Raw genomic sequence first — 25,392 nt, forward strand, 5'->3', positions numbered from 1 at the left:
TTTATAGTCACTAACTTTTGAACTGTGTTATTAAGAACCAGGGTTATTTAATTAAATCTTATTGGAATGGTGCTGTGAGGACTGCTTATTATGAAAGAATGGTTATGCTGAAGAGTGTTTGAAGAGACACTACTGAATTATAAACACTGGATCTTCTGCGTTGGGTTTGGGAACTTATAGTCTTGTATATTCTTTGATTTGTGTGTGTGTTCAGTGTGCATGTATGTTCATGTGGGCACAGTAACAGGTGTGGCTGTTGTGTGCAGGCCAGAGGTTAGCCTAGGGTATCATTCCTCAGGAGCACCTTGTCTCCAGCTCCCCAGGAGGCACTACAGGTGTGCCAGGTTTTTCTTTCACGAGCACTGGGAATTGAACTCAGGCCTTCATGCTGATGCAGCAAGCACTTAACAACTGATCTCTTCCAAGTCTCCTGATATTTTAGGAAAAAAAAAAAAAAAGATCATAGTGCTGGAGATACGGTTTGTCAGTAAAGCATTTGTCTGGCATAAGCAGATCTGGATTCGGTTTTTAGCAAGGTTTCGGACTCCACAAAGACTTGAAGTAGATGAGTGTTAGCCTGAGGCTTAAGATAGGTGAGGTGCAAACGAGGAATAATGTCACAGGCCTAAGTGACTTCTGGTCACAAGTGGATCATGGTGACAGTGATACAAGTCTAACGTTTACCCAAAATCATGAAGAATTGATGGACTGTAAAATCCACAGGATGGGTGCAGTGGAAAGGGTTGGGCTGCAGCGGTGCTGGGAGCCCGGAGGACAGCTCAGAGGTTACGAGTACACGCTGCTCTTTCAGAGAACCAAGGCTTGGTTTCTAGCACCCATGTCAAATGGCCTACAAGCACCTGTAACTCCAGCGCCAGGGGACCTGACATCCTCATCTGGCTTCTAAGCACAAACCTAAACACGTGTGCGCACACACACACACACACACACACACACACACACAGGTGCACACATGCACAGACACACACACACACACACACACACACAGAGTTAAAAAATGAGCCAGACAGTGGTGGTAGAAACCTTTAATCCCAGCAATTGTGAGGCAGAGGCAGGTAGATCTCTGAGTTCAAGGCTAGCCTAGTCTATAGAGCAAGTTCCAGGATACCCAGGACTACAAAGTAAGACCATCTGAAAACAAAACAAAATAAGTAAAATAAGGGGCTGGAGAGATGTCTCAGCAATTCAGAGCACTGACGGCTCTTGCAGAGGACCTGGGGTTGGTTCCTAGAAGCCATATGAAGGCTCACACGTGACTTCTGTAACTCTAGCTCCTGGGGACAGGAGTCCTCATCTGGTGTCTGTGGACAGCAGATGTCCATGTACATGGTGCACAGACAATGAGCTGTCTAATTATATGTTAATTTGACACAAACTAGAGTCACTGGAGAAGAGGGAGCATCAACTGAGAAAATGGCTCAATTTGATCAGACTATAGGCAGGCCTGTAGGGTGTTTTCTTTTTTGTTTCTTTCAAGACACAGTTACTCCGTGTATCCTTGGCTGTCCTGGAACTTGCTTTGTAGACCAGGCTGGCCTCAGACTCACAGAGATCCACCTGCCTCTGCCTCCTGAGTGCTAGGATTAAAGACATAAAAACCAACCCTCCATCCTCATCCCTGGAAGTGGGTGTTCTCTTAGTGATTGATGTGAGAGAACCTAGCCCATTGTGGGTAGAACCAGTCCTGGGCAGGTGGCCCTGGGTGGTATAAAAGAACAGCCCGAACAAGCCAAGGAAAACAAGCTAGTAAGCAGCACTCCTCCACGGCCTATGCATGCGTCAGCTCCTGTCTTCAGGTTCCTGCCCTGTTTGAGTTCCTGTCCTGACCTCCTCCAATGATGAATGGCAATATGGAAGTGTAAGTCAAGAAACCCTTCCTCCCCAACTTGCTTTTTGGCCATGATGTTTTATCGCAGCAATAAAAACCCTAATAAGATAGGCATACATGCAGGCGAAGCACTCATACACACAAGCTAAAAATAAGTAAGTAAGTAAGTAAGTAAATAAATAAATAAATAAATAAATAGAGCCAGGCACGGTGGTGCACACCTCTAATCCCAGCACTTGGGAAGCAAAGCAGGCAGATCTCTGTAGCTCAAAGTCAACTTGGTCTATACAGCAAGTTCCAGCCTGGTCAGAGCTACACAGAAATATCCTGTCTTAAACAACTCACCAGAGAAGTGTTACCATGTGGACAATGCAGGTGCTTGGGTACACTAAGGAGACCATCCCACTAGGGCAGGGATCAGAGGGGCACCTCCCTGAGTCTAGACAGTTAGCTTCACCAGCATGCTTATGGATGACACTTGGACACCTGGAACACTCCAGTAACTTGGTTCTCATGTCAGCTGTGTCCTGACTGCTAACCCCCATTATATATTCTTGTCTAGTAGGCTGTGTTGACGCTAGACAAAATGCAGCACCATCTCATCCTGACCTTGGGAGTTGGCTGAGTCCTGACTCTGCACCCACCATGTTCCCCTTTCTTTAGGACATACAGAGAATAAATAACAAAATAAACAAAACAAAATCCAAAGCCCTACCTTTTGCCTGGCAGTGGTGGTATGAACCTTTAATCCCAGCACTCAGGAGGCACAAGGCAGGTGGACCTCTGAGTTTGAAGCCAGTCTGGTCTACAGAGTGAGTTCCAGGATAGCCAGGACTACACAGAGAAACCCTGTCTCAAAAAACCAAACAAAACATACAAACAAACAAATAATAAAGTTGTGGGCTGGAGAGACATCTCAGTCCGTAGTTACTCTTCCAAAGGACTCAGGTTTGACTCCCAGCAGTCCTAGGGATGAACAGACATATATTCAGGCAAAATAAACATACACACACACACACACACACAGAGCACCAGATATGGTGGTCTATGAGTTTTAATCCCAGCAATCAGCAGGCAGAGCTCTGTAAGTTTGAGGCCAGTCTGACATACATAGTGAGTTTCAGGCCAGCCAGGGCTACACAGTTGAGGCCCTGTCTTTAAAAATAAAATAAAGTAAAACAAATGAATAAATTATAAAAATAAAATAATTGGAAAAAAATTAGCATCACCTTTGCCCCAATACTTGTCCCTCTGGCCTGTTGTCTGGTAAGGAGCAGGACTACAGCTGCAGAGAAGTTGCTGCCCTTACTTTACTCCAGAGCAAAAACCAAACCAAACCAAACCAAACCAAACAAACCCACTCATCCCAGAATGCCTGAGGTAGGGTCCACAACACTCTCTGCTCACCTTTTCCTAGAATCCCAACTCTTTCCTCAGATGCTTGCCCTAGGAGCCGATGCCCCATCTTCTACGGCTTCCCAGACCACAAGAAGCTTGGGCTCCCCGGGAACTACATGCCTGTTCAGGTGCAGCCTGCAGTGTAGGCACGGTGACCAGGACTCGTCAGCCTCCCTGCATTACCTACGTCACTTTGGAACGACTGGGACCTGCTCCATGGGGACATGGTGTTCAAGGCAAAGTAGTTTGTCACATGCAGTGCACCTTGGTCCCTTAGAGAATGTTTGGACTTCCCCTGCTCAGCTCAAACTGCCAGGACATGGCCACTCACTGAGACAACACTAAGCATGGTGCCCATGGAGAATGGAGGCAGGAGAAGCGACATCATGCTTGGTTAAGACTTGTCCCATTCCATGACAAGGAGAAAAAAAAATGAAGCTTGGTCTTAGGTGAGGTAACCCCAGCTCTACTAGTGCACTAGCTATGGAACATGGGCCACCAGGGCACAGCCTGCAGGCTCAGTTTATCCATTTGTAGAGTGGCAGAGAATCAGTGCAGCATGTGCAAGAGCCTGGCCTTGATCCCTAGAGGCACATATAAACCAAACAACCCAACAGTCCAACCCAGGTCATGCTCCTTGTATGAATGCAGTAATCTGCAGTTAACAAAAAACCAGTTACCATAGAAACCCACAGCTTTCCACAACAGCCTATTACCCAGGGCTGGGGAGATGGCCCAGTGGTTAGGAGCCATACTGCTTTTGCAGAAGACCTAAATTTGATTCCCAGCACACCAGCTGGCTCATAAGGAACTCTAGCCCTTCAGCGGTATTTAATGCCTCCAGACTGCATGGGTACACACACACACACACACACACACACACAATCACACATTATTAAAAATAAAACTTTTTTTTTTGACACAAGACCTCCCCTGCAAAAGTCTCTTGTTCAATAATGAGTCCATCCCTGCTTTCTTAAACAGTAAAAGAGATCACATAATATAAATATTCCCTGAGAGAAATTATAGCCTAACAGCTAAGCAACACAGGACAGAGACCCAGGCCCCTTGACCTTGGAATAGGCTGAGGACAAAGAAGTGACTTTGCAGCTCTTCCTGAAGGTTCCCAGCCCATGGGGGTTGGTGGCAGGCCCAAGTGTGACAAACAGCTTGTTACTTGTTCCTTTTGTAAGGGTGCAGATCCACAAGTGAAATCTCTCTCCCTGGGCAGATTTACATAACAGGTAGATAGGGGCCCCAGCAGAAGCCTCAGAGACCAGCCTGATAAACTTCTAGGCAGAGAAGCTGAGGGTTGTAGCAGGGAAAGGACTTACCCAAAGTCAGAGTCTCAGCAGAGGAGAGGAAGTCCCTAGCTCTGAGCCTCAGTTCAAGCTTCCTTACCCTTGTTAAGAAGGTAGGAACCTTTCAGGAGCTGTGTCCTCTGGGAATATGTGGGGACCAAAGTCTGCTGGGACAGGCCTTTCCTGCTAAGCTGAAGTGATTTGGCCTGCTGACCACAGAGGCAGGGTCAGGCCCTTTCTTAATAGCAAGGTGTTCCTGTTCCTTTGCAATTTGAGAACTCAGGTGGTAAAAACAAGCAAGAAGACAAGAACCTCTTGCCGAGATGTGACACATGACACCTTTATTTGCATCACCAGGACTGCTGCTCTGAGGACAGGCTGCAAAGTCCCTGCGGGTGGGCAGGGTAAAGACCATGTCACTGCTATTAACCCTCTTGTAGTCTCCAGTTGTCCCCATCTGGATTAGTTAGCCTGGAGGTCTCCAGTCTGCACATGTTCTCACGATGTACTTACGACCTGCAGGCAAAGCTGGGCTGGCATTCTATACACTTCTCTGTCACAGATGAAAGAATTCCCCTCTGACTCCACCCAGCCTGGTTCCTTGTCCTATGCAAAGGTTTTCAACACAGAGGCTGACATTTGAGTTGTTGGCTGCTCTCTCACAGTCATAAGGTGGGAACAGTACCTATCCTGTTCGCTATGAGACCCTCATAGTAGTTTGACTACACAGTAGGTCCAAAAATTAATGCTGATGCTTCCAGGAAGGGCTTGGTGACCTCAAAGCCTCCTGTGGGTGAGAGGGGAGTGAGGACCTGTGGGAATCCTTTTCTAAACTTTGTGCTTCAGCCACCCACTGGTAAATAAAACTGACATATATAAAAAGGTGAAAACAGCTGGGCTTGGGGAGGCAGAGGCAGGCGAATTTCTGTATGGCCAGCCTGGTGAAAGTATGGGGGCAGGTTGAAAAAGAACACAGCCTTGGGGCTTCCTCCAGGGCTGTCACTGTTTCCTTCTGTTCACCTCTCCCTCAGCTACCCTTTCTGTCAGTCCCATTTTTTCCTACAATTCATGCTGCATGTCTGTGCTATGCCTGGTGGAACATGGGTTTTGCACATCTGACCAAAGCAGGTAGGCATTGGCTCAGAAGATAATCTCATCCTTTACTTTTGAAGAATCAATCCGCTGCACACAGTAGTCACATTTCTCGCCTTGTCAGGTTCCCAGGACCTCTGTTGTTCCTTGTGCCAGTCAAGCATTTAATGTGTGCATATTAGCAGAAAGCTGGCGTGCACGCGAACTCGGTAGCGGGGTGAAGGCTACTTTCTCTGTCCCGTTTTTGTTTTTCAACCTGTTATCCTGGAAGTTGTCCCACATTAGTATTTTAACCCAATTGCCATGACTACTGTCAGCCCGGGAACCAACAGAATCCAGAAGAACCCACAGAGTCTATTCGCGCCAGCACTGCCGGGAATTCTCCATGAGCACAGTCTACATCTTCTTGGCCAGGACTACCTTGGGAGAGTGGATGTGAGTGCAGAGAGAGCTAGCCTTACTAGTCCCATGGCTGAGTGCAGAGATGCCAAAACCGCGCGCACAAGTTTTTCTCAGGGGACAGATCCTTCTTTCAGCAAAGCTACCTATCACAAAAACAGCAGCACATGCCTCAAGAGCTAAGCACTCGGAAACCTACGGAGAACCAGGCGGCTTCAACACACGATTTCGGTGAAATCTCGCACTGTAACCAGCTACTGACCTGCTTCAGCGAACAACTGCACTACTTAGTCCAAAAGCCGGCGACCCCAAATGTATCTCCAAGGTTGTACACGTCTCTGCTCCTTTAAAGGGGCCGAGCCCCAAACGGGCCACTTCCGCCCAGAAGCAACATGGCGAAGAGCCCTGTCACAAGCAGCGCATAACTCTACATTCTCCTCAAAAACATGGCGACATCCGAGGGGCCCCGGTTGCGCCCGGTGACGTAACTTCCGGGGCAGAGACTTACGAAGTGGTACAGTAACAGACAAAACAAGGCGCCAAAGACCGGAGGCGCAACTGGCTGTGAGAAGCCAGATTGAAGGTTAGGGCTACCTGCCCGGCTGCCGGGAGCGGTGGGCCCAGGTGAGTGGGTCGGGTGGGGAAAAGGACGCGGGCTATCACCTCACTGAATCCTATCCTGTGCGCAGTCCTCCGCCGCGCCCCTGGCCGCACTTGCCGCGCTGGTCCCCACAGTTACGCGCCCCTCCGCGCACGTGCCCCCTTCCCGGAGGTTCCACCTGGGCGTTCTCTGGACAGCTCCGGATGCGCTCCTCAGGTCTCCTCCGGCTTCCTGGTGCCGGCCTCTTCCCTTGAATACCCCCTCTTCCTGATCTGAGGGACTGTACCCGCCCTGGGAGCGGGAGAACTTTGGGATCAGGCTGGGGTTCCCCGAAAGACCGATTCTTGATGTGAAACTCCAGTTGGTTCTGCCCCTGTCCCATGCATACGTTGGGCAGAAGTGGCAGATATAGGGAGATGAGGGCGTGGTCCAGGTGTGGGTGAGCCGGAGGTCCACAAAGACAGGCCAGGCTGAAGGAACACAGCTTCGGAAGCCAGGGAACAATGAAATTGGAAGCTACATTGTGGAGGAGGGGATGGAGGACCTGAAAGTTTTAAAGACCTTCTATCTTGGAAAAGTGGCAGGCAGGGATACCTTTAACTCCTGCTGACTGTGTTCTGCTCTCTGGAGCACTGACTAGCAGACAGCATTGGAGGACTGGTAGAAGATCCACTTGTGTCAGGGAGAATAAATTATGTCAGAGGCTCTGGATAGCGAAAGTGACCAGGACACACATTCAGTGAAGGTTAAGTTCTTCTGTGCTGTCTAGGGGAAGCAAGGACTGGAGGGTAGAGTTGTGGAGGAGATACTGGGGTGATGGTGGCTCGACTCCCTTGTCTTCACACTCCTATAACTTGTTTGGGTTGAGGGGTGTTGGCCCTCTGGACCTTCTTACCTCCCAGGGTCTGTAGGGCACAGGAAATGTTTTAGACCCCCCGTCTTCCCCAGTGGTTCTTGTCTGCTGCTAGAAATCAGTTTCCTTATACTCCAGTGGCCTTTGTGTGGGGGGGGGGAGGGGAGCTTCTGGAAATTGCCCCGTGAGTCGGGAGTCTGGGCAGGTAGCTGGGTTTGACTTGCTGCTTGAAGGAACTTCAAGGGAGGAATCAAAAGTGAAGTCAAGTTTTTATGTGGGGAGAGTAAGACAGCCTGATAGGCAAGGACCCCCAGAGGGACCCAGATGAGATACACATGTCGGTTCCTGGAGCCTAACTCACCACATCTCCATCCCTGGGCTCACTCAGCTGTCATCATGGCCTGCCTTGGACTGGGACTTATGCTAGGAAATGTGTTCCTGGCCTCCTCAGCACTGCAGTATGAGAGGAGGCAGACATCAGGACACAGAAGATGAGGAGTGACCATTGTTACAACAGAAAGAGCTCCACTGTAGTCCAGAGAAGGTACCCATGGATGGGTCAGGGTTGCCCAAGGTACCCTTCCAGGAGAGTGGTAGTCAAGGAGCACGGGAGTCAGTTCTGGTTCTTCTACCACAAGCAAGTGATTGCAGAGCTTCAGCAGGTGTCCCAGTCCTGGCTGGGGCGGCAGTGCAGAAGTGGCCTGGACAGCCTCTGTCCCTTGCTGGCTCTAGGTACTTTACTGCTAGACACCCATGTCAGTTTCTGGGTGCTTGCACTGCCCTCCAGGCACAAACTAATCTGTCCAGCTATGACATAGTCTAAGACTCCCCTTAGACCCATCCAGGTCCCAGAATTTGTCAGCCCATTCATGGCTGACTCTTGTCAGTACTTTGGGCCTTCCCTATGGCTGGGCCACACTCCCGACTCAGGCTGCTTTTGCTGTCCCTCCTGAGTCTACAGTGGCATCCACACTTGTCTCTTGGCGAAGTGCAAAACAAACTACTCCCTGTGCCATCCATGCTGCCTAGGCACTGCTCACTGTGGAGAGTGTGTCCTTGGTTTTAAGTGGAAGTCCATGTATGGCCTGGTCCACCTGTTACTTTTCCCTCATCACTTCCCTCCTTCAGGGTTAGCATTCTCTGGGTGGCACTTTTGCCTTCTGGCAGTGAACACACCTTCTGCCTCCTGCCTGGATCACTCTCACCACTGTTCCTGCCTCAGGGACACTGACTCACGGGCACTTATTCCTCCAGAAGCCTCTACTGGGCCCTTTGATCTGGGACTAAGGTCAGTCCCCGGATCCCCAACAGGGCCTGGCTTCAAGACTTCAAAAGTTACCGAGGGAACTCCTCGTTACAGCCAAGGTCTGCTGTTGCTTCCAGTCCAGCAGGAGTCTGGACTGTCCAGGGACATGACTGTCGTTTTGCATTCCCTGCCACTACTGTAGGGCAGGGAACAGAAGTGCATTCTTTGGGCAGAAAAGAGTGAAGGGCTGGAGTAGAAGGAGCCTAGGGCTCCAGAACTGGAGACAGGTGGCATGGAGGGCTCAGCCTGACTTGGTTGGGTCAGTGGCAGCTTTATGAGCAGCTGGTAATGGAGGTAATGGAGGCTCAGTTGGAGCTCTAAAACTGAGAGAGGCAGAGGCAGGAGCCTGGTTTTGTCCAAGTCGACAGAATGGCACTAGAAAGATGGCAGCAGCGATCCATGCTGACACACAGCAAATGGCACAAGCTCCCAGTAGCCAGCAGCATGTGGCTGACTGCTAAGCCCTGGGAGGTCAGTGGTGAATTTCTAGGGAGGAAGGGAGCCCATCCTTCCCCAGAATAAGTGATGAATCTCAAGTGGTCATGGTGGAGGAGTGGAGAGAGAGTTTATTTAGTGAATCAGGGACATTTATAGACCTTGGGCAGTGGGAGGAGTTTTGGGTTGAGTGTTTTTGATTTGCTGGGGCTAGGGACTCCTGGTATACTTAATCTAATGAAACAGTATCATGGGGTGGGGGGAAGCAATACTTAATTATCCTGAGTTTGGGAAGAACTCCAGATATGGTTAAAGGTCATTGGTTGAAAACCAAGACACCAAGTCATCTCATTAGCATAGGGTGGTTGTTTCCAGGAATCCCCAGGTGCTCACTGACCAGGTTTCTTATCAGGGCTTGTTATCTCCCTGAGTGAGGGCTATGTGAGGCTCCTTAGGAGAGCTGGGGTTCCCCAAAAGAGGCAGGGAGGGAACCTCATGAGAAACGGAGTCTGTTGTCACATGCCAAATTCAGAGGCTTTCTGGAAACACAGTCTGCAGGCCAGGCATCATGTCCATGTGGTTTCTGTTGCCCTGTACAGGCCCAGATACTACTCCATGAGCACTGGGTAGATGTTGGTGCCTCAGAGTCTCACATGTACCTGCTGATAGCAGCTCTTCCTGCCTTCTAGTATTGCAGAGGACCCTCGACAGATGGCCAGGGTCAGCCTCAGCAAGGACAGCCAACATGCAGCTAGAGAGCAGAGTCATCTGGGGGTAAGGCCTCTTTAAGGCCAGAACCGTCATCTTCAGGGTCCTTCGCGTCCTTTCTGTGGTGACAGCTGATGCTCTCTGCGCAGCAGAGTAACAACTGCTGGCTATGCTCTTTCAGTCGAGGGCTTTCACTTGGAAACGGTTTTGTTTTCCTCCTCTCAGAGTGTATCAGTGCCTGTTGCTGAAAGGGCTGCTGCTTACACATTGGTAAGCAGTCTCTCGTCAGGCTGGTCAGGAGATTCTGATAAAATGGTTTTGTTGGTTTTTTTTTTTTTTTTTTTTTTGTCAGACAGGGTCTCCCTGTGAAGTTCAGGCTGGGACTGCAGGCATGTGCCCCCATACTGACTTCCACTGTGTTCTGCTGAAGGACTTCCCAGAGCTCTGGATGTACAAGTGTGAGAAGAAGCTGCTAAGGTGGTAAGCCTCGGAAGCACTTGATCGTGCGCACATGTGGAGGCCAGGGTTCTTTGTCTGCACTTAGAAAGGAGACCCAGGAAGTGCACAGTTTAGGTCTTGAGTCTCTCTTCAAACCTGTGCTAGAGTCACAGTTGCCACATGCTCAGCTGCCAACACTGGACTTCTCTGAAATTCAGATTACTTACCTTCCCCACTCCCCACAAAAAGAATTTTTTTAGGTTGTCATTTCCATTTATTTATTGAGCTTGTCCCACCATGTAGCCCTGGTTGAACCTTAGACTCTCAGAGATCCACCTGCTTCATCGTAGAGGAATTTTAATCCAGAAACATGGCTGCTGTGGCAAGGGATCACATCTGAAGACCGGGTAGTTAGTTCACAAACCTGCCTCTAGGTTGCCTAGCAACCTGACATCCTGTGTGGCAGATGTGACCCGTCCCTTGGGCTAGTTGAACACCGTCTACCTGAAAGAGGGAGTGGAAATGGGGGACAGAGACGCAAAGAATGGAGACCAAGACAGGCTTCTGATCAAGGTCTCAGTTTACTGAATGTGCAAACAACACTTATAAAGCAAAGGGTACAAGCAAAGTTTTTCACAGTAACAACACATCTGCACCACCTGGCAAGGCACCCAAGAATTTACTCAAGGTTACACGAAGTTTGCTATCTGGTTCCCAGGGTTGCACGGAGCTTGCTATCTACTTCTCAGGCTCAGAACACCCCGAATACCCCACCTGCAGAGACTGCCAAGGACAGTCTCAAAGAAATGGAACTTTAGATAAGACCCACATCTGCCAAGGCCAGGAGGCAGAATTCCAATTACCAGACTTCTTCACAGATGCATCTGGAAGACACATTTCAGCTGCACACCAGATATAAAGAGACAACCAGTCACTACACGCTCTCTCTGCTTGGGTTTCTCTCCCCTTCCATCCTCTCTGACTTTCTCTTTTTCTGTCTTTCTCTTCTCCTGCGCTCTCCCACTGTCTCTGTCTGTCTGTCTCTCTCTCCACACTTCTGCACAATAAATCTCTTCATTCCAGATCTGTTGTGTGTTTGTGTGGCATTTTAAAATATATTGTTACACTAGGTCTATGTGATCTGGCTGGAATGCTGACATGCTACACACCTTTAACCCCTCTGGCTGGAATATAGACAAGGCTTTGGTACACACTTTTAATCCCAAACAATGACAGTAAAGTTAGTTTGTAGAAGAAAGCACTCATGTTTGAAAGTGACCTCTAATTCAGAGGCAGACAAAGTGATGAATCAGAGAAAGAATTGACAGAATAGGATATGCCCAACTCTTATGAAGAGAGAGAAGAAAGAGGTGATGTAAGAGGGAGCAGCGCAGAGGAAGGGAAGGAAGCAGTTTTACAGGGACAGTTGCACAGAGATAGGTTGGAGACAGAACAAGCTAGGTGAAGACAGAACAAACCAGAGAATGAGAAGCCAGAAGATTAGAACATATTGCCAAAGTTAGTATGAGGCCAAGCAGAGCAATTCAGTCACAAGCCAACAGAAGCCAGTTTGAATCAGTTTGGAGAGGAGTTTTGGGCCAGACAGAGAGTTGAACCAGCCATCCAGAGTTCAGAAGGAGCTAGAAAGGGTGAGGTAATTGAGCAGTAAGTCTTAGAAGCTAGAAATACTCTAGGCCTAAGTTAGCAGATGGAAGCAGTAAGCCTCCAAGAGGACAATTAAATCAAGTGAATAAAAGTCACTTTAACGCTTCAGCCTCCTGAGTACTGGGATTGTGCTACTGTCACCCAGCACCAATTCCTCATCTTTTTAGACTAAGATTTATACCTAGCTCGCTGGAGGATGTTTTGAGGATACCTTTCTGCAGGGAAGACATGTAGAATGCTTACCCACGCTGATTTACCACGTAATCTATAAACAAACCCATGACATTGATCTCATGACCCAAATCTTGGCAATGGCCTTTGTCCCTGTTGATAGATGTGCACGAAGGCTTGGAATGAGCAGGAAAGAAGGTAAGATTGTGACTTGGAACATGCATTCAGCAGTCCTGGGGCTAGGTCTTTTGTGTTTTCCTGAGCCTTCTCTGCCTCCACCTCCCTCTTCAGTTCACCACAGCAGCAGGCATGAGACTCCCCAGCCTGACCTTTGTAGAAATTGTTATCTTGGGGATTTTTCTTTTCTTTTTCAAGACAGGGTTTCTCTGTGTAGCCCTGTCTGTCCTGGAACTCTAATTGTAGTCCATGTTGGCCTCAAACTCACAGAGATCTGCCTGCTTCTGCCTCCTGAGTGCTGGGATTAAAGGTCTCCACCACCACTGCCCAATGGCTTCATACACAAGGAGACGAATGCTTGTTACTGGTTTCATATTGTTTAGATTCCTGATATCAAAGGTAAAGACTTCTCTGACCTACTCTTCACAAGTGGAATTGAGGCGTAATCCTGTTAAGGGATGCTATCCTCTAGGCAAGACTTGGGGTGACATTCTTGAAACCAGATCAGTTGTGAACGCCCACAGGAGTCCCTCCCAAGACTGAATCTACATTCAGGGTTAGAAGTGTGGAGGTGATCAGCCCTTCACCTGGGAGTCCAGCCACTCTCTACTCTCTCCACTCACCCCAAGTAGTCCTGTTGCACCTGTATGTGACTGAGAGGTGCTGCAGCTTACAGGATGTGGAAAGTTAACTGAAGGGGACACTCCATAGCTTTCACAGCAACCATCCTGTGCTCAAGAGATGGCTCATGATCCTGTTAACAGTCTCAATAAACTCAGTGGTTCACCATGCTAGACTTTGGGCTGTTGTCCTTTTCTCTCTGGCTTGAGTAGAAACTTTCCGCTGGGACGGGGGGGGGGGGGGCTAGAAAGATGGCCCAGTAGTAGAGAGCTTGCAGCTTGCACATCTCTTGTGGTGCCCAGAGTTCAGTTCCCCGCACCCATGTAATTCTAGCTCCGGTGGCACCTGACACCATCTTTTGGTCTCTATAGGCAACTATATACACTTTAATTTGTGTGTCAGTGTACACACACACACCTACCTTAAAACAAAGTCTCCCAAGCTGTGAATCCCAGCACTCAGGAGGCAGAGGCAGGCAGATCCCTGAGGTCCAGGACAGCTAGAGCTGCATAGAGAAACCCTGTCTCAAAAAACAAAACCAAAAGTCTGCCCAGAAGAGCCACACATTCTCTTCCGCATCTACTCCCTCTATGCCCGCCTGCCTCACAGAAGTCAGGTGATCTTGGAGCTGCCAGCTGCTGCCCGCCCCTGTGCCCAGGGTGGGCCCTACCCTGGCCCTGTTTCCTGTGAGGAGCATCAGCAGCTGAGGAGGAAGAGGGAAATGCCTGGATGTGGTCCTGTCATACTCTTGCTCATAATAAAGTCAGCAGGACAGCCCTGCCTGTGAGAACTTCCTGTTGATTTTGAGGAACTGTTCCTAGGGAGAGGAAGCCGGATCCTTCCTTGCTGGGTAAAGATGAAGAGGAAGCAGTGGAAGCAGTGAAGAAAATTCCTCCTCCTTGTGGGGACAGTATACAGTACCATGTGCTGTTCTGAGGTTCAGTCTGGTAGTTGCCACAGGGACAGAAACCAGCTGGGTGACAATTTTGTCATTCTATGTGCCAGAATGTGACCCTCCCTGTTTTTTTGTTTGTTTCTTTTTAATGTGCACTGATGTTTTGTCTGCATGTGTGTCTGTGTATGGTTGTCAGCTCCCCTGGAACTGGAGTTACAGACAGTTGTGAGCTGCCATATGGGTGCTGGGAATTGAACCCAGGTCCTCTGGAAGAGCAGCCAGTGCTTTTGATGACTCAGCCATCTCTGCAGCCCTCAGTCCCTGTTCTTTTGAAATGTTTCTGCTTTTAGTTTTGAAGCTGAACAGGCAAGAATGGGATGTCCCCTCCCCAAACTGGGTGCACACTTAATCTGGCAGTGTTAGGTGACCCCACAGCCTCTACCAACGTGTGCTGTCAATAGTGGAGTTCAGAGAGAGGCCCCTCCCTGTACCTGCCTGTCTCTGCTGGGGGGAGGGGCTGCTTACAGACATGAGAAGAGCTGCACTGTACACTCAGGTCCGGGCTGCCTCTGACTAGTAGGCAGTAAAGAAGAGCAGCTGCTTCTCCCTTTGAGCCTCAAGGTGTGTATTAATTGAGCACACTGTAGTAATTAGCCTTAAAAAGAAGGGTAACTTCTGAAATACACTACAAATACATCCCTTTGATGACTTAAGGCAAAGGAAACAGTGCTGTCTCAAAAGAACACTTCATTCCAACACAGAGAGGTGCTTGGGATTGTGAGATTGTTGGAGAACAAAATGGGAAATAGTGATTGCCAGGGATAAGGCCATAAAGTGAGAGGTCTCATCTGACCAGAGAGCATTTAATTTAATAGATAAAGAGGTTACATAGGAGCTACTTGTAGTGGGACAGACCTGTAATCCACCTCCTCAGGAGGCTGGGTAGGAGGATCACAAGTGCAAGCCCAGCCTAGGTGACAGAGTAAGTGTGGCTCTGTCTCAAAAGCCGAAAGAAGGGTTAGGGATAGAGCTTTATGGCAGGATGCTTGCTTGGGAAGCCCAAGGCTCCAGGCTAAAGGAACACAAATGCCCTCAGCTGCATATGGAGATCTGGGTACTGTAGTGTGAGGTCTTTAACTCACCTGACCAGGACTCTGAAATATGGGAAAGCTCATGGTATACATATTTCACTGTAGCATAAAGCCATCCGTGAGTAGGACAAGGGACTGGCTATAACTGGAATAGAGAGGGTGTACAGTGTAGGCAAAGCCAACCTCAGAGCCTGAGCTCTGCCTTCACCTGGACTCATTTCTGGCCTGGGGTGTAGATTCCTGCAGCAAACACATTAGTTCTCCCACATCACTGCTCAGCCCAGCTTCACCTTCATAAAACATACAGTCCTTCTGATGGTGTCAGCTCAAGAAGGTGGAGTTGCAGATAGCCACCAGGCTCTGAGGACACAGAAGCTCGTGTCTGTACATGGCCCAGGCCTCAGCTCAGGTGACAGATCGAGTCCCACAGGTTAAAGGTACACTGTACCAGTGCATCATGTGACCAAAGTGCCCAGTAATAACTACTAGGAGAAGGGTTTGTCTCTTGGTGTCAGGAGTTGTGACCCAGCAAGTGGGAGAGGCACTGCTTGACTGAGGGGCTGCTAGCTGTGGTGCTGGCAGTATGAAGAGAAGGCTGTTCACACCACAGCTAATCAGGAAGCTGTGTGCTGACTCTGTGAATCTGAGGTCAGCCTGGTCTACATAGTGAGTTCTAGGACAGCCAGTTGTATAGAGACCCTGTCTCAAAATACAAACCAAACTAAAACAAAAGCATCGAGCTGGGGGGTGGGAGGAAGAAAAATGGGTGCACACTTAATCTAGCAGTATTAGGTGACCCCACAGCCTCTACTAACAAGTGCTGTCAATAGTGGAGTTCAGAGAGAGGCCCCTCAGCGGTTAAGTGCCCTTGCTGCTCTTGTAGGGAACCCAGGTCTGCTTCCCAGCACTCAAGTGGCAGCTCAAAACTGTCTGTCCCTCGGTTTTAAGGGCTCTGACATGAACTTTTAGTGGCCCTGCACACACAGCTACACATACATATGCAGGCAAAACATCAATATAAAAATAAATCTTTGGAGTCGGGTTGTGGTGACACACACTTTTAATCCTAGCACTCAGGAGGAAGAGGCAGCTGGATCTCTGAGTTCAAGGCCAGCTTGATCTACAGTGTGAACTCCAGGAAGCCATGGTTACACAGAGAAACTCTATTTTGAAGGGGGTGAGTGACACAACCAAAAAAACAAAACCAAAGCAAAAAAAACAGGCAAATAATAAATAAATCTTTAGACGAAGCACAGCCGTCCATATCTTTAATACCAGCACTCCTTTTATGCTCAGACTGTGCAGTTTTCAATTCCACTGTGCTTTACCTTTCAATTCTCACAGTAAACCTGACTAAAGCCAGAACTAGTCTTGAAGCTCTGCTGTCTTGAGCCTTCCTCTGCCAAGCTAAATAGTTTATATGTTTACTCTAACCTCAGCCCAGTTTTCAGGACACAGATAGAATGTGGACAAATTCTTTGTCAGAACATACCAAGGTGACCTCCAGCGCACTTTCCAGTAAGTGGCTGGCCCTGTTTCTAGCACTCTGGTCTGCTGCATTTCCCTAGATTGTACGCTAGGTGGCATTCATGCCATCCTAGCGCTTCCCTAGCCCACTGTCTTCAAACTGTTCCATATTCCTGTTAGGCCAGTTCCAATGGCCCAAGGAGCACATTGTTAGTTTAGTACAGCGACAATTCTGCAGACAGCACCATTTTTTTTTTTAGTTATTTGTTTTTGTGTTGTTGTGACTAAAACATCAAACAGAAACAATCTAGGGAAGGAAAGGTTTACTGTGGCTCAAGATTTCAGTCCTTCCTACCAGGAAAAGCCTAGTGGAACAGTAGGAACCCTGAAGCAAGGACAGTTTACACTGTGAGAGATGAGGAAGCAGAAAGGGTACCCTGGTGGAGGGGGGGGGCAGAACCCAGAATTAGAAAATAATTTTCAAAGGTCCATCCCTAGGGATCTGCTTTCTATGACCCATCTCTTAAACTTTCACTCTAGGCAGCTTTTATGGCACACAACTTTAATCCCTGCACTCAGAAAGCTGAGGCAGAGCCAGGAAGCGGCTCTTTGTGGAGTTCCAGGAAGTCTACATAGTGAGACCCTGTCTTAAACAAAACAAAATACCCAAATGACCCCACCAACTGGGGTCTGAATCTGTGAGGGACATTTCAGACTCAGATAGTAACAGGCAACAGGAATGTTGGCTTCAGCATATGCCTTCTCCCTGCTGTAGCAGAAAAGGGATGCCAGGGTATGCTATCATGCCAAGCCTTGTCAGTGTGCAGAGAGATAGAAAGGAGGAAATGAGAGAGCAGACCATGCAGCAAGCCAGGGCAGAGCCAGAGAGAAATAAACCACACAATCATAGATCTACATGGTATGACCTCAGAGGTAATGGGCCAGCCCGTCATTGTGTGGATAGGAAAGCCAGGCCTAGAGAGGGCTAGAATTTGTGCCAGCTAGCATGTCATGTGTTAGCAAACTAGAAATGGACTGCTCCCACCCAAAGCTTGGCTGTCTCAAAATAGAAAAATGAAATAACAAAACAGAAAACAATAACGCTAAAGGCTGGAGAGACAGCTCAGCAGTTAAGAGCATTGGCTGCTTTTCCAGAGGACTCTGGTTCAATTCCCAGCACCCATGTGGTAGTGGATAGCAATCTGCAACTCCGGCTCCAGGGGACCTGACACCCTTTGCTGGCCTCTACAGGTAATTGGGTATACAGACATAAATTCAGGCAAAAATCCATACACAAAAAATAAATGGCACCTCTGGGAATGGAATATAAAGTCATGAAAGGGAGTGAGGGGCTACAATGTGGCTCACTGGTAGAACAAGTACTTGGCATGCCTGAGGCCCTGGGCTGAACCTAGCACCGAGAGTAGATATACTGGTTAGCAAAGTAATCAAGCCACACATTGTGTACAGCAGGAATCCGTTCAGGATGGATGTTGCAACCAATGTTAGTGAATTCAGCCTAGACAATGCTTCTGCTAGGCAAGGTTTAAGAACCTCTGTTCTCATCCATGGCTGGCAACTTTCTACTGTTGTGCTCCTTAGCCAACACTAGGTTCAGAGTTTAATACAGCTTGCAGCCCATCTTTCAAGGTTCTGGTGTCACCTCCGTGCAGCTGCCCAAATTTACCTCTATCTCTGGACTTTTCCCACCCACCGGCTGCCCAAGTAATGATACGGGGACTTTTTATTGTTATAAAAGTTTGGCCTGAGCTTAGGCTTGTTCCTAACAGCTCGTATAACTTCAATTAACCCATTTATACTAATCTATGCTCTGCCGTGTGGCTCATTACCTGTTAGCGAGTCCCTGCACCTGTTTCTTCCTCCATGCTGATTCTTTCCCCGAGTTTCTTGTTTCCTTCCTTCCTTCCTTCCTTCCTTCCTTCCTTCCTTCCTTCCTTCCTTCCTTCCTTCCTTCCTTTTTTGGTTTTTTCTAGACAGGGTTTCTCTGGGTAGCCTTGGCTGTCCTGGAATTCACTCTGTAGACTAGTCTAGCCTTAAACTCACAGAGATCCACCTGCCTCTGCCTCCCAAGTGCAGGGATTAAAAACATGTGCCACTATGCACAGCACTTGATAGATTTTTTTTGAGGAAACAGCAACTAAGGCGGGATGTGAGGCTGGATCATCTGGGCTACTGAAGACGCGCAGATGTATGAAATGTGTGGAGTGTACAATCAGCTAAAATCCATTCTCTGCTCACACTTTATAAATCCGTTTGGGCCAGGTAACCAAGCTGTAATATAAACATCCATCAATGTCATATGGAAGGATGACATGTAATAATAAGCCCTGAGGACTCTGTAGCCAACAAGATTTGTTGACTATGCATGGGCATTTCTGTCTCAGCTGGTCTCAGAGCTGTTCCTTTTCTTGGGATATCTTTTTTTGATGACCCATCATTTTCCTTTTGATGTTTCTCTTGTCCAGTGGTCTCTGAATTCCTTAGTTGGATAATTTTCTTCTCCTGGAAAGATAAAAACCCTGCCCCAGCCCTAACTCTGGGTCCTTTCATTAACAAGCAGGATATAGCTTTTTTGGCAACAGAAAAAGGATTATCTTTCAAATTGAAATAAATTGTTTTAAAGCTTGAAACTAAATATATCTTAGTATGTGGATAAATATGCTAATATTCCCTTTCTTCTTTATATAAATTTAAGATTGGTAAGTTGTGGGTCTGTTCTTCCCTCTGGGGCCATTGGCCACCAGCCCACGAGGGCAGGAGGAACAGAGCTGGTGGGGGCAAGGCTTGGAAAGCCATAAGCATGATGGAATGATAGACTTCTGGGACCAGCTGCAGGGAGGCAGAACAACTTTGTTCCAGGGGTGAGGAGAATATACAGAAAAAGGGAAGCAGCCAGTAGTTACTCTGATAGGTACTTACAGTGAACAGTCCTCCATCTCATGCTGAGCTCAGAGAGCTACCTGGTCATGGAGGCTGCAACCCTCAGCAGCAGGCCCTGCCACAATGAGTATTTCTCTTTTATGTCATTAAGGCCACTACTATGATTATTAAGCAAAAACCCACATAGTACCTTTAAGAAAAAAATGTGTCATTTTGATTTTCAGATTGCCATTTGCTTTTTCTTATATAGGGGTCCTGCCCTGACTTCACTGTGTAGACCAGGCTAGTCTGGAATCCACAGAGATCACCTGTCTCTGTCTCCTGAGTGCAGGGGTTAAAGGCAGGAACAAGTGTGCAGCATTTAAAGGCCTCTAAGTCTGACAAAGGATGGCCTCTCCTTCCTCAATCAGCCTTCCTCGATATTTCCATGTCAGGGGATTATTCCCTGTTGTCACCTGTACTGTTGTTTCTTTCAATATTTTTTCTCAGAAGCATTTTTTATTTTATGGTTTATTTCTGAGATTGAAGCAGTTTTAATCTGTGTCTTCCATTGCTGCAACAAATCATGTCCCCATAAATTCATGGCTATAATTAGCAACATATAGCTTTAATTTTTCCTATTTGACTTTCTGGCCCTTTATACTTAAGCCATCTCATACTTTGGTTTACCTGAGATAAAGTTCCAACCCCTAGGAACTGAATCTCTACCTCCTGAAGAGGCCAATCTGGAGGCCAAGATTTTGGTGAAATTATTGTTATATGTGCCCCTGTGTCTACTAAACCTTCAGTTCCAGTGCCATTTATAAATACTTTTTTTGGCCTCTGATCATTTATAGCTGCTTGCCAAAACTTGTTTTCTGGTCTCTCCTGAGTTTTCTGTTTTATCTACTGAAGCTGCTTTGACTTTGATATCTGGGCTGTTAATGGCTATATCCAGAATGGTGCTGTTTAATTGCTCTGCAAATTATTTTCTCTGTTGCTGACCTAAAATGGCTGACTTGAATTTGACATCAGAACCTGCCAAAGGCCTGCCTGGGCATTTCCTGACAAGCAGGAACCTAGATTGTCCTTCGCTGATCTGCATTCATCATTCCAGTGCCGGCTTTTATCACACCTTCTATATATTCTGGAAGACTCAGGCCTTCTTTTGGAATAATCTTGGCTCTGCCTACATTTTGAAATGACCTTGATTACCACAATTAAGACATTTGACAGTCTGGATTTTCTCAAAACCTTTAGAGTTCACTTTTCTTATTAAAGTTTCAATGTAAGTATGAGATCCAATATCAGCCGTATTTCCAATCCCTTCTAATGGTGCTCATCTTGCCTTTAGAGGGCTAATCACCTTTTTTCTTGGAGAATTAATATTTTTGAAAGCCAAAGATTTGATTAATACTGGTCTAGCTTCTGATTCTGATACTCTCCTATCTACAGCTGCAGTCAATCTTTGTAAAAAACAAATCAGTGAATGCTTCCTTTAGACCTTGTATACTTTTAGTAAGTGATTCAACCTTGTTCCAAGCAGTTCCAGCTGCCATTTATGACACAACATCAAGGTGGCATCATCATATTCAACTTGCATTTGTATCTCAGCATATGGACCTTCACCTAGCCACTGATCCTGGAAAACACTGATTTCTCTAGCTCTATGTAGTCTTGGATTTTTCACAAAACCTACTTTGTTTAGGGCTCTTAAGTACCTTTACCTCTATTCCAACACTCCTTCTCACAACCTGAGGTAGGAGATTAATAGGAAAAAGGGCTGTAGACCACTTTTTTATACTTCCTGCTGATTAGGGGTGGTAGATCATTAGGGGATTACCAGACTCAGTCATCAGGATACCAGCAGTACAGTCCAAAACAAAAAGCTGAAAGACTCAGTTGGATTGCCCTGAGGAGCTCTCTGGAACATTTCTCACTGCAAAGCCAAGTGTAGAAGCATGAAGATCAACACAGTGATGTTGATTCAGAAAGCAATGTCTCACTCTGCCTGGGCCTCTATATATGTCCTCTCCTCAAAGTACACCCACAGATTGCCAGAGCCTGCTGGCAGAGTCAAACAGTTCTTGAGTTGAGAGTGAGGACTGAAAGAAAATTAATAAACCATAGGATCTGTTCGAGAGAGCTTCCAGTAGAAAACTGGTCGCCCTGGTTTATTCCTATAATCCCTTTTCAAGTCAGAGCAAAAGCACCTCAGAATGGGTTCACAGAGAAGTCAAACTCTTTTACCTCGACCACCTGTCTGTGTGATTCTCACACAAACAAAAGGTGTAAACTTGACAAGACATCCCGCCTGCTGTCTCAAACAAAAGGAGGTAGACTTGGCAAAACATACTACTTATCCCTAACTTCAGGTGAAGGCCAGGGGGAAAACATGTCTTTCCGCTGAGAGCTAAATAACAAAGCAGCCTGACAGACAGCTGGCCAAAGTCATGCCCCTTGCATGAGACTGCAAAACTACACGTGTCCTCTCACAAGCTAACCTGGGCAAAACATCACGTGTCCAGCTTGCAGTAAAACATCACATGACCAAACTGAGTCCAGAAACTTCCATTTCAGCCCTATTTCTCTGTCCTATCTCCTTAGCTGCTTCTTTCCACCATAATCACCATTGTAAGCGAGGACCAGATTCTAATATTGCTTTTGTCATATCTTTCTAGTCTTAGGGGGCTATTCTATTTTGAATCACCCAAGAATTTAATATCTGCTTTACACTCTCATATGAAACTACTACATCTTTAGTTTTTTGTTTGTTTTTTTTAATGTATCATTTCTAGGAGATGACATCCAAATTCTTTATAACCTTGGGGGTGTCTGTTGTCTGCTGGTATTTGTTGTATAGTAACCAGATTAGCTAAGGTTGGTTTTCTAACATCTTTTGGTTGACCTTCAATTTCATTATACAGTGCCATGGAAAGCTCTTAATTTCTCTGTCTCTGTCTGAGTAGCTTTTTCGTTTTTATTTATAAGTCTTTTTAATTTTTTTCTGAGGCTTATTTCTTATCAACCCATTTTTAAAATATTTTTCTTCTTCTGTATCTCTAAAGCTTTTTTTTTTGAGAGGGCACAGAAAGCCACTATGGCTAATAAGAATAAAATATGGGCTGGGCATGGTGGCACATACCTTTAATCCCATCATTCAGGGAGGCAGAGGCAGGCAGACAGCTGTAAGTTCAAGGCCAAGTCTGAGAACACAGAGAAACTGTGTCTCAAAAAACCAAAACAAACCAATAAAATACAAAATATCAGAATGATAGTAATCATAATTGGTATATCTTATATCTTTTCATTTTCTGATGCTAATTTTTTTGGGGGGTTTCAAGACAGGGATTTTTTGTATAACAGTCTGACAGGTGCTACAGAACCTTACCCACCATACCCAAGCCCTGATGGTGGCCTTAAGGCCAAGAATGTCCCCACAAAAAGGAAAGGGGAAAAGGCAGTTCCACCTGGAACCTGCTTTTGGTGTGGCCAGGAAGGCCACTGGTACTGCGTCTGTCCTAATCTCTGCTGGTTGGGGGTTGGTTTGATGTTTGTATTTTGATGCTAATTACTGGCCCTCAAGATCTGGTTACTGCCCTATCCTTGTTGTATAAACCTGCCTAAGACATTATTCCTGATCAGTTAAAAAAAATAAAAGGCCTGTACCAGGGCAGGGCAAAAGGAGGTAGATGTGACTAAAGTTCCTGGGCTTTGGGGACAGGAGAATCATGGGAAGGAGAAATAGGAAGAGAGGAGAAAGGATGCTACAGTGGGTTAGCATGGAAGGAACCATGTGGGCTGGGAGAAAGGACTCCGAGAATGGCATGGAGAGAAACACCCAGATGAAAAATATAAGCAAGTATTTATAAGATGGAAGGTAGCCCAGATAGGAATGGTTAAGGCTAATGGTATTGGATGAGGGCTGGGAGATGGATGGGGAAGTTACTGAGATAGCATAGGTGGAATTATCTGCCCAGTCCAAGGTGTTTTTAGGCATTTGTAAAATCTAACAGGTGCTATTGATTGTTATAGTGGGTAAGATAATACCACCATAATAATTATAGGGCTAATAATAAACATTATTTAGTCCAACACTGTTTATTACTAACAACACTGGCCCATCAATGAAGCTGTGCCCTTTCTTCCAGGAAGCTGGCCGGTGGAAATTGGAGGGCACAATGGGAGCTTGACCCCTGTGCCATGCCACAGAAACCCAGTGTAATGGAAGTTTTGATTTTTTTAAAACTTAGTTATGGGGGGCTGGAGAGATGGCTCAGAGGTTAAGAGTGCTGTCTGTTCTTCCAGAGGTCCTGAGTTCAACTCCCAGCAACCATATAGTGGCTCACAATCATCTATACTGATGCGCTCTTTTGGCATGCATGCATGCATACATGCAGATAGAGTACTCATAAACATGAAGTAAATAAAAAAATTTATAAACGTAGTTATGTTTTGTTTTTTTCCAAGAGTGGGATTTTCTTTTGGGCTTTAGTTTGTCCATAGCTGGTAACTGCCTCATTCGGTGTGTGTTCTTTGCCAGCTGGTAACAGCCTGCCTCTTGTGGCACAGAAAAGGATGTGGTCTAGGACTCTGATGGGGATAAGTACAAGAGCCCAGGAAGAGAAAGGGTAGCCTTTTGGAGAGACCAGAGATGCAGTGTAGCAACTCAGAGAGACACGACTTTGTGGCACAGTGTTTGAAGGAAACAGACAAAGGAGACTTTTTGCTGTATTTGTAGTTGATGGAGATTGGTAATGACCCAAAAGAACCCAACCACCCTAAACAGGTGGAAAAGTAAACTGGTTTACAGCCCCTCTCTCCACTTACCTTCTCTCTCACCTAGAATTAAGGGCTTGGCAGAAGAGAGGAAGAGGAGGAAATGCCTTAAATAAAATAGTTTAAAAACTAGCATCAACAGCTCAGCCTCACCATCAGTGTTTTAAACTCCTCAGGCCCTTGAGCTTCTCAGTTTGGTGGAGAACTGATGGTGCCCAACCTTGAGACCCCCATTATCCCTACCGTGATGCTCTAGGTAGTGAATACGTCCACCACCTTCCTAGTGGACACAGGGGCTATCCCTCCAGTCCTCACCTCACACTTGGACCTTACAATCCCTTCATCTGTCTCTGTCACAGGGGTGGATGGGACCACTTAGGTCCTTTTCCACCTAGGATTTTATCTTTGCCGTGTATCCTCACTGAACAGTTTTTCTCATACTTTTCCTGTTCATGTCTGTCAGTCCAGTGCCTTCACTTGGCTGCCACATCCTCACCTGTTTTGGGCCATCCTCTCCTTCTTTCCCAGCCCCTCTGCAGACACTCATTTACTTCTTCCCTTAGTTGCCTCCCAAACCCCAACTCTTCCAGAACCCATTGATCCCTGGGTCTGGGACATCTCTACCCTGATAATTGCTACCCACCACCAACCAGTCATGGTTCACTTAAAGGACCCTTCCCCTCCTCTTTCCCTTCCCTACTCCATTTCCTAACTCAGGGACTCATTGCTGGGGTCTCAAGCCCATCATCACTGATTTCTATCTCAGGGCCTTTGGATCCCCAGCAATTCTCCCTGTGACTCCCCCATTCTTCCAGCATGCAAGCCCTTTGGAGCCTATCATTTAGTCCAGGTCCTCATCAACAAGGCAGTTGTTCTGATATACCCTGTCATCACTAACACCTATGCCCTCTTCTCTCTCATTCCCCCAATACTTCCCACTTTAATGTCCTGAACATAAAGGATGCTTTCTTCACAGTTCCTTTACACCCTGACTCATATTTCATCTTTGTTCTCACTTTCAACCAGGAGCAGACCCTGAGGGACCTTAAGTTACCAACACCAGATCAAATTCTTTCATTTTGGGGCCTGGTGGGGTTTTTAGACATTGCTATCATGGCTAAGCTACTATACTAGTCAGCAAAGGAGACTCCCCCATGGGCCTCTCACTCAAGATAGCTGTAGTTCCTTACCATTTTTCCCTACTCTGGGACACCCAATAGTCCTAGCCTTTGCCCTTCCAGATTTCACTCAGCTCTAATCCCTCTT

The 25,392-nt window shown here is 46.9% G+C and overlaps 1 protein-coding gene and 1 long non-coding RNA gene across 7 annotated transcripts in view; one reads left to right on the forward strand and one right to left on the reverse strand.

Annotated features, from left to right (window-relative positions):
• Window positions 1–25,392, reverse strand: part of Kyat1 (kynurenine aminotransferase 1) — a 47,839-nt gene that overhangs the window by 17,634 nt on the left and 4,813 nt on the right. The window contains exons 1-2 of one of the 6 annotated variants that reach the window (XM_060389855.1): window positions 3,257–3,958; window positions 2,565–2,815 (exon numbers count right to left, since the gene is read on the reverse strand). The exons of 1 other annotated variant lie outside the window; for it this stretch is intronic. The gene's annotated coding sequence lies outside the window, so the exon portion shown is untranslated. Of the gene's footprint in view, window positions 1–2,564; window positions 2,816–3,256; window positions 3,959–6,301; window positions 6,441–6,702; window positions 6,725–25,392 lie in introns of those variants that run through there. 4 more of the 6 variants (XM_021648700.2, XM_021648623.2, XM_021648468.2 and 1 more) reach the window with 4 other exon arrangements.
• Window positions 6,538–11,464, forward strand: LOC132655866 (uncharacterized). Its single transcript, XR_009593780.1, has 3 exons — window positions 6,538–6,663; window positions 10,295–10,422; window positions 11,099–11,464. It is a non-coding gene; the product is annotated as an uncharacterized LOC132655866 (long non-coding RNA).

Source organism: Meriones unguiculatus, chromosome 8 (assembly GCF_030254825.1).
Source record: "Meriones unguiculatus strain TT.TT164.6M chromosome 8, Bangor_MerUng_6.1, whole genome shotgun sequence".
Lineage (NCBI taxonomy): Eukaryota > Metazoa > Chordata > Mammalia > Rodentia > Muridae > Meriones > Meriones unguiculatus.